The 7,304-nt window shown below is 42.1% G+C and overlaps 1 long non-coding RNA gene across 3 annotated transcripts in view; it reads right to left on the bottom strand.

The window, feature by feature from the left end:
• Nucleotides 1–2,976: 2,976 nt before the first annotated feature.
• Nucleotides 2,977–7,304, bottom strand: part of LOC108534981 (uncharacterized) — a 16,662-nt gene continuing 12,334 nt past the window's right edge. For all 3 annotated transcript variants that reach the window (XR_001887086.1, XR_001887093.1, XR_001887088.1), the window contains 2 exons: nucleotides 4,205–4,279; nucleotides 2,977–3,385 (listed from right to left, as the gene is read on the bottom strand). This is a non-coding gene — a long non-coding RNA (uncharacterized LOC108534981). The remainder of the gene's footprint in view (nucleotides 3,386–4,204; nucleotides 4,280–7,304) is intronic.

Here is a 7,304-nt window from a genome sequence, read left to right as displayed (position 1 = left end):
TTATTATTATTATTATTATTATTATTATTATTTTGAGATGGAATCCTGCTCTGTTGCCCAGGCTGGAGTGCAGTGGCATGATCTCTGCTCATTGCAACCTCTGCCTCCCAGGTTCAAGTGATTCTCCTGCCTCAGCCTCCCGAGTAGCTGGAACTACAGGTGTATGCTACCACACCAAGCTGATTTTTGTATTTTAGTAGAGACAGGGTTTCACTGTGTTAGCCAGGATGGTCTCGATCTCCTGACCTCATGATCTGCCCACCTTGGCCTCCCAAAGTGCTGGGATTACAGGCATGAGCCACCGTGCCCAGCATTTGGTGAGTTCTTATCCATTCTGCAGCTCTGTATCTTTTAAGTGGAGCATTTAGGCCATTTACATTCAATGCTAGTATTGAGATGTGAGGTAATGTTGCATTCACTGTGCTATTTGTGGCCTGTGTACCTTGGTTTTTTTTGTTTTGGGCTTTGCCTTTTAAATAGTATTTTTGTTTTATAGGTCCTGTGTGATTTATGCTTTAAAGAGATTTTGTTTTGATGTGTCTCCAGGACTTGTTTCAAGATTTAGAGCTCCTTTTAGCAGTTCTTGTAATGGTGGCTTTGTAGTGGTGAATTCTCTCAGCATTTGTTTGTCTGAAAAAGGCTGTCTCTTTCCTTCATATATGATGCTTAATCTTGCTGGATACAAAATTTTTGGCTGATAATTGTTTTGTTTGAGGAGGCTGATGATAGGGCCCCAAACCCTTCTGGCTTGTAGGGTTTCTGCTGAGAAATCTGCCGTTAATCTGATGGGTTTTCTTTACAGGTTACCTGGTGCTTTTGTCTCACAGCTCTTACGATTCTTTCCTTCATCTTAACTTTAGATAAACCAATGATAATGTTACCTAGGTAATGATCCTTTTGTGATGAATCTTCCAGGTTTTCTTTTTGCTTCTTGTATTTGGATGTCTAGGTCTACACCAAGGCCAGGAAAGTTTTCATCAATCATTTCCCCAAATATGTTTTCCAAACTTTTACATTTTTCATCTTCCTCAGCAACACTGATTTTTCTTAGGTTTGGTCGTTTAACAGAATCCCAGACTTCTTGGAGGTTTTGTTCATAGTTTCTTAATCTTTTTTCTTTGTCTTTGTTTGATTGGGTTAATTCAAAGACCTTGTCTTTGAGTTCTGAATTTCTTTCTTCTACTTGTTCAATTCTATTGCTGAGACTTTCCAGATCATTTTACATTTCTATAAGTGTGTTCGATATTTCCTGAAATTTTGATTGTTTTTTCTTCATGCTATCTATTTCCTTGAATATTTCTCCCTTCACTTCTTGTATCTTTTTTTTGGATTTCCTCACATTGGGCTTCACCTTTCTCTGGTGCCTCCCTGAATAGCTTAATAACTAACCTCCTAAATTCTTTTTCAGGTAAATCAGGGATTTCTTCTTGGTTTGGATCCATTGCTGGTGAGCTAGTGTGATTTTTTGAGGGTGTAAAAGAGCCTTGTTTTGTCATATTACCAGACTGTTTTCTGGTTCCTTACATTTGGGTAGGCTCTGTCAGAGGGAAGGTCTAGGGCTGAAGGCTGTTGTTCAAATTCTTTTGTCCCATGGGGCATTCCCTTGATGTAGTACTCTCCCCATTTCCTATGAATCTGGCTTCCTACGAGCCAAGCTGCAATGATTGTTATCTCTTTTCTGAGTCTAGCCACCCAGCAAGTCTACCCAGCCCCAGACTGGTACTGGGAGTTATCACAGAGTCCTGTGATGTGAACTGTCTGTTGGTCTCTCAGCCATGGATACTAGCACCTGTTCCAGTTGAGGTGGCAGGGGGGTGAAGTGGACTCTGTGGGGATTCTTAGCTTTGGTGGTTTAGTGCTTTATTTTTGTGCTGGTTGGCCTCCTGCTGGGAGGTGGTGCTTTCCAGAGAGCATCAGCCATGGTAGTATGGAGAGGAACCTGTGGTGAGTGGTGCCCTAGAACTCCCGAGTTTATGCCCTTTGTCTTCGGCTACTAGGGTGGATAGGGAAGGCTCATAGGTCTGCCTAGGCTTTTTTTTTTTTTTTTCATAAGACACAGTCTCCCTCTCTCACCCAGGCTGGAGTGCAATGGCACATGATCTCAGTGCACTGCAACCTCCGCCTCCCCGGTTCATGCCATTCTCCTGCCTCAGCTTCCCAAGTGGCTGGGATTACAGGTGCACACCACCACACCCAGCTAATTTTTTGTATTTGTAGTAGAGATGGGGTTTTGCCATGTTGGCCAGGCTGGTCTTGAACTCCTAACCTCAGATGATCCACCTGCCTCAGCCTCCCAAAGTGCTGGGATTACAGATGTGAGTCACCGTGCCTGGTCTGCCTAGGCTTTTATATGCTAGTTTGTAATAAGTAAGTTGTGAAGGCAAGAAAGGCTAAGTAATAAAGAGAAAAGAGGTGGTTGATTAAAAGGAGGCAATGAAGAAATTAGCAATGGATAAGGCAGAAGACCAAGTGTGTGTGTTGGGAATGTGCCCATAATAAAAATGTAGTAAGAAATTGGAATAGGACCTGGAGAACAGCCAGGAAAATCATGCACACAGATAACTTGGGGATTCATGGCTTATGGGTTTGAGGCCAACTTTTTTTTTTGTTTTTTTTTTTTTTGAGACGGAGTCCTGGCTCTGCTCGCCCAGGCTGGAGTGCAGGGCCGGCATCTCAGCTCCAGCTGCGAAGGCTCTGCCGCTCCAGGTTCACGCGGCACGTCTCCTGCGCTCAGCTACCCGGAGTAGCTGGGACTTACGTAGGGCACCCGCACCGGTCAGCCGCGGCGTAGTTTTTTGTAGTTTTTTAGTAGACGACGGGGGTGGTTCACCGGTGTGTAGCCCCGGGGAGGTCTGCAATCGTCGCTGGACTGTGTGGAGTCACGCCGCGGTCTCGGCCTCCCAAAGTGCTGGGATTACAGGCTTGAGCCACCGCGCCCGGCCTTTTTTTTAATGAAAATGTTGTTGTGTCCATGTTTGCTGCCTCCATAACTGGCTAGTTGCTTTGATAATGCATCCCATATGTATAAAGCATTCAATACTACAGAGCACTAAAATTACATCACATCTTCTTCCATAAACAACTCAAAATTTATACCGTGCTGACAGCTTATCATTTTTGTATGTCAAGGATGGTAGACCATTATGTTATTTGATAACATTCAAGGAAAGCTTTGTAATTCTAGCCATTTCACTTAAGAATTTAGTCTACTATTTATCATACAAAGTCCATGCAATAACTAAGGTCACATATGACCTAGTCCCAAAGTAAGGATGTTATTGTAGGAAGAAAGGGAGGCTAATTTGCGAGACACTCAAAATTTGGTGCTGTAGTTTAACAACAAGTTGATTGTCTAAACAAGCAAAAGTTCCTGCTCACAGTTGACCTGAAAAAAAGAAGAAGAAAAAATAAAAGCAAAGGACTGTAACTATGATAATTTTGGTTTCTTGCTTGAGAGTTAGGTGATGTGATGCCATTGATTTCTGTGATGGTGGATGGACAGATATAAAGGAAAAAATAAGTAATCATTATAATAATAATAATAGTCCACATTTGTTGAGTTCTAACTATAGTATATATTATGCCTGATAGTATACTAAGCATTTAGCATTCTTTTTGTAATTTAATCCTCAAACAATCCAGTGAAGTACAGTTGTCCCTCAGTATCCATGGGGGACTGGTTCTAGGACACACACCCACCCCCACCAGCCTCCACAGATACCAAAATCTGCAGATGCTCAAGTCACTAATGTAAAGTGGCATAGTATTTGCAAATAACCTACACACATCCTCTCATCTACTTTAAATAATCTCTAGATTACTTATAATACCTAGCACAATGTAAATGCTATGTAAATAGTCATTATAGTTTATTGCTTAAAAAAATAGCATACTGAGCATGTTCAGTACAGATGCATTTTTTCCCACTATTTTCTGTCCCAGTTGGTTGAATTCACGAATGCAGAACCGATGGATACAGAGGGCATTCTATGCAGGCTATTAGAGTATTATTACTGCTTTACAGATGAGGAAAGTGAAGCTTAGGTCAAGTAAGGGAACTGCACTACCCTGGGCTACCCTTCTCGTTCTCATTTTCTGAGGAGGAGTCATGACCAAAGCAAAGATGGGATGAGTCAGAGATGAGTCTTTCTGTTTATACTTTTTAAAAATCATTTTTACTAACTCTATTTTGTTAGTTTATTACCTTGATCTGGAGAGGCAGCAGACTGTGTATTTAAGAGTTTACACTCTGAAGTCAGGCAGATCAAAGCAAGGATTTCTGAGAAAGAAAAATAAAATTTTAAAGTAAGATACAATATAAAATTAAATAAAATAAACGAAGTCAGGAGACCAGTGTTTGAAAGCTGGCTTCACCACTTACCAGCTGCATTACCTTGAGGAAGTTATGTTTCTTACAGCTCATTTCCTTATCTATAAAATACGAATAATAGCCCAGCTTCTAGGGTTGCTGCCCTCAATCTTTTTTTCACAGAAACCTTTTCAAAATGCAAAATTGACAATGTTGTCCAAGTTCAACTTAAAATTCCACAATGGAATCCCATTGTTCTTAAAATATAAACTAATCCCTTGAAACCTGACTTTCAAAGCCTCTCAAGGACTGCTCCTTACTTACTTCCCAGGACTCAGACATGCTTCATCTGGCCCCACAAACACTGTTCTTGTCTTATCACCACAGGACTTCGGCTATTATGTTCTATTTGTCCAGAAAGTTCTGCCTCCCTTATTCCTTCCACCATCTTTCCATCTGATGTAACCTAATTAACTCTTCTTATCTTTAAAATCTTACTTCAAATGTCATTTTCCTTGTGTGACATAACCCCCTAGACTAAGTTAAGTCCCCTTAACATATGCTTTTAGTATATCATGTGCCTTTCCTTCATCTCACACATCCCAGTTGTAATTTTACATTTGTGAATCTTTGGTTAACGCCTGTCTTCCCCAGAAGTCTTTAAGCTCCACCAGAGAAGAGACCATGCATGGATTTATGCATCTTGTATCCCTAGGACTTCGTTTAAGGCCTGACACATATTGAGAGAATAAATGAATTGGCTAGTACTATTAAGCTTTGCTGCCCCCTGCTGAGTCATGGCTTTTAGCCTATTAAACTAACACCAATTGGATGTTCGGAACTAGTATGGTGATATCATAGCAGTATTTTTCAAATGACCTGCTTATAAAACGCAGATTCTCATGCCTCACTCTGAAAGATGACTTTTTAGGCCTATGTTAGGGTCAAAAAGTTTGCATGGTGGTGTTCACGCCTGTAATCCTAGCACTTTGGGAGGCTGAGGCGGGTGGATCACTTCAGGTCAGGAGTTCAAGACCAGCCTGGCCAACATGGTGAAATCCCACGTCTGCCAAAAATATTTTTTAAAAATTTGCCAGGCATGGTGGTGCACATCATTAATCCCAGCTACTTGGGAGGCTGAGGCAGGAGAATTGCTTGAACCCTGGGGGCAGAGTTTGCAGTGAGCTGAGATCTGTACCACCACACTCCAGCCAGGGTGACAGAATGAGACTCCTTCTCATAAAGAAAAGAAAAAGTTTGCATTGAAGCTCCCCTGGATGATTTGAGAGCCACTGGTACGTAAGGAAGGAAAGAAAGGAAAGAAGAGGAAGAAACTGCTTTACAGTCTCACTACCCTTTTTTTTTTCCCTCTTCTTTTTTGAGCTGGAGGTTTCCCTGTGGTGCCCAGGCTGGTCTTGAACTCCTGGGCTCAAGTGATCCACCCACCTCAGCCTCCCAAAGGGTTGGTATTACAGGCGTGAGCCACTGTGCCTGGCCAAATTAACCATTTTAAAGTGGACTATTCGGTGGCATTTAGTACATTCACAATGTGATACAACCACTACGTCTACCTAGTTCTGACTCATTTCATCACCCTGACAGGAAACCCCACCCCCATTAAGCAGTTATTCTAATTCTCCTCTGCCTGCTGCATCTGGTAACCACCAATCTGTGTTCTGTCTCTATAGAGGTATCTATTCTGGATATTTCATATAAATGGAATAGTATGTGACCTTTTGCATTTGGCTTCTTTCAAGATTCATTCACATTGTAGCATATATCAGTTTTTTGTTTCTTTCTATGGCTGAATTACATTCATTGCATGTATACACAATTTGTTTATGCATTATTTGTCTGATGGACATTTGGACTGTTTCCACCTTTTGCCTAATGTGAAAAGTGCTGCTATGAACATGCATGTACTTGCTTGAGTACCTATTTTCAATTATTTTGGATATTGTCTTAGTCTATTTTGCATTGCTATAAAGGAATACCTGAGGCTGGGTAATTTATAAAGAAAAGAGGTTTATTTGGCTCACGGTTGTGCAGGTTATACAAGAAGCAGGAAATCGGCATCTCCCCAGCTTCTGGGGAGGGCCTCAGGCTGCTTCTGCAGAGATCACATGACAAGAGATGAGGCAAGGGGCATGGGGCGGTACGGTGGGGGTGTGCCAGGCTCTTTTTAATAACCAGCTCTCTCTGAAAGTAATAGAATGAGAACTCACTCACACCTGTCCCCCACAGAGGGCATTAATCTATTCATGAGGGATCTAGTCCCATGACTCAAATACCTCCCAGTAGGCCCACCTGGAACACTGGAGATCAAATTTCATCATGAGATTTGGAGGGGACAGACATTCAGTGGGCCGGGCGCCATGGCTCACGCCTGCAATCCCACCACTTTGGGAGGCTGAGGCGAGCAGATCACCTGAGGTCGGGAGTTCAAGAACAGCCTGACCAACATGGAGAAACCCCATCTCAACTAAAAATTAATTAGCCAGGCATGGTGGCACATGCCTGTAATCCCAGCTACTCAGGAGGCTGAGGCAGGAGAATCGCTTGGACACGGGAGGCAGAGGTTGCGGTGAGCATTCAAATTATAGCAGACATATATCTAGGAGTGGAATTCCTGGGTCATATGGTAATTCTATGTTTAACTTTTTGAGGAACTGCCAAACTGTTTTCCATAGTGGCTGAATGATTTTGCATTCTCACCAGCAATGTATGAGGGTTCCAATTTCCTCAATGATTGTTATTTTCAACAATTATTGTGGTGGTTTTTTTTGTTGTTGTTTTTGAGGCAGAGTTTTGCTCTTTTTGTGCAGGCTGGAGTCCAATGGCATGATCTCAGCTCACCACAACCTCTGCCTTCCGTGTTCAAGAGATTCTCCTGCCTCAGCCTCCTGAGTAGCTGGGATTACAGGCATGCACCACCAGGCCCGGCTAATTAATTTTTAGTAGAGACGGGGTTTCTTTTTTTTTTTTTTTTTTTTTT

Source organism: Rhinopithecus bieti, unplaced genomic scaffold (genome assembly GCF_001698545.2).
Source record: "Rhinopithecus bieti isolate Rb0 unplaced genomic scaffold, ASM169854v2 scaffold_425, whole genome shotgun sequence".
NCBI classification, from domain to species: Eukaryota; Metazoa; Chordata; class Mammalia; order Primates; family Cercopithecidae; genus Rhinopithecus; species Rhinopithecus bieti.
Note: the sequence above shows the minus strand (reverse complement) of the source record. Positions and strands in the feature narration are given on the sequence as shown.